The sequence below is a fragment of the Corvus brachyrhynchos genome, unplaced genomic scaffold (genome assembly GCF_000691975.1).
Source record: "Corvus brachyrhynchos isolate BGI_N302 unplaced genomic scaffold, ASM69197v1 scaffold246, whole genome shotgun sequence".
Taxonomy (NCBI): Eukaryota; Metazoa; Chordata; class Aves; order Passeriformes; family Corvidae; genus Corvus; species Corvus brachyrhynchos.
In genome coordinates this window covers 20,609-22,299 of record NW_008238447.1, presented here as the reverse complement: position 1 = coordinate 22,299, position 1,691 = coordinate 20,609, and the positions used below count along the sequence as shown (strand labels likewise).

Sequence of the window (1,691 nt, the reverse complement as noted above, 5' to 3'; positions counted from 1 at the left end):
CACAGATAATAACTACAATTACAGCTATTATGAATATTTCTTTTACCCAGGCCCAGTTTGGTAGCCATGAGGTGAGGGTATCAAAAATATGATCAAAATTTAAGGTGTTATTTCTAGAAGCTACTTCATGTAGAATTTGAGTTCTTTTCCGAATTTCATCTAAATCTTTCTTAATTCTCCCATCTTGGTCCACATAAGAACAACAAGCGGTATTGACAATAGCACATACACCTCCTTGTGCGCCAAGTATGAAATTGGGATCTATCCTGTTTTGCATCCTTCACGGGACAGACTGTCAACTTCCTCCTGTAAGGCTGAAATTGCATCGGCAGTATGCTGCTCAATACGTTCAATGACGGCAGAGATGTTTACAATGCTCTCTCCACTTAAACCACTCCGTAAGCAGGTACGAGGGCTCTGATTATGCTATGGAAAAGTGTGGGATTTTCAATGAGGGGATTAAGAGATCTTTTTCTCCTCTCATTTGGATTTTTGAAATGGTCAAATAAATATTGTTATATTTGGGGCCACAGCTTCAATGGCTGAACATAGAGGAAGCCCTCAAATTCACAATGGGCCAGCAGATAACCATTTTTGTCTCACATACAGTGTCAGCAGTGCTCACACAGAAAGGAAATCACTGGTTAACCCCATCTCGCTTTCTCAAACACCAAGCTGTCCTAACAGAATAGGAGGAGGTGAGTATCCAAGTAACTAACATCTTCAATCCAGCAGCTTACCTCCATGGCAAGGCTGCTGAGGAGCCTGTACAGCATGACTGCATTGAAACCATGAGGTAGTTTACTCTAGCTACCCAGACTTGAAGGACTCTCCACTAGAAAACGCAGACAACTGGTTCACTGATGAAAGCACCTATGTCAAGAATGGTAAGCGGTTTGCTGGCTATGCAATTACAAGCACAGACGCTGTCGTTGAAGCAAATCTGTTACCTGCGCGAACATCAGCTCAAAAGGCTGAAATAATAGCCCTAACTGGAGCCTTAGTATCAGCTGAAGGAAAACCTATCAACATTTGGACTGATTCAAAGTATGCTTTTGGAGCAGTACACGCTCCCAGGGCTATTTGGAAAGAAAGAAGTTTATTGACCTCACAGAAGAAAGAAATCAAGCATGCTACTGAAATTTTACACTTGCTGGAAGCACTGTCAAAACCTTCAAAAGTGGCTATAATGCATTGTAAAAGACACTCCCAAGGTAACACCATCCCTGAACTGAGAAATGCTATGGCAGACAAAACAGCAAAGGCAGTGGCTAGTAAGGTTCAAGTTCAAGCCCTAGCTTGAATCCCTTCTAGCATCCTTAGGAATAAAAAACCCCCACCATACAACACTGATGATTTAAATTGGATAGAGGAAGAAAATGGACAAGTAAGAACAGACAGGTGGGCTAAAATAAAAGATCTCATAGTCATACCCAGAAAACTGTTAAAATTATTTATCCAAAGCAAGCGTTCTAAAACACATTAGGGAGTTGACGCCTTACATAACCACTTAGAAGACAAAGTAATAGCACTGAAATTAAAGGAGACAAAGGAGGAAAAACAACCCTAATACCACTGTTAAGCTAAGCACAGAGACTATCCCTAAAAGAGTTTTACCAAGAGATGTGTGGCAAACTGACTTCTCTGAATTCCCTAGAAAAGGGACATACAAGTATCTCTTAGTCCTCACA

General features: G+C 41.0%; 1 long non-coding RNA gene across 1 annotated transcript in view; it reads right to left on the bottom strand.

Annotated features, from left to right (window-relative positions):
* The window catches only part of LOC108447279, a 17,195-nt gene that overhangs the window by 2,458 nt on the left and 13,046 nt on the right, over positions 1-1,691 (bottom strand). Inside the window, exon 2 of the long non-coding RNA XR_001862751.1 lies at positions 994-999. This is a non-coding gene — a long non-coding RNA (uncharacterized LOC108447279). The remainder of the gene's footprint in view (positions 1-993; positions 1,000-1,691) is intronic.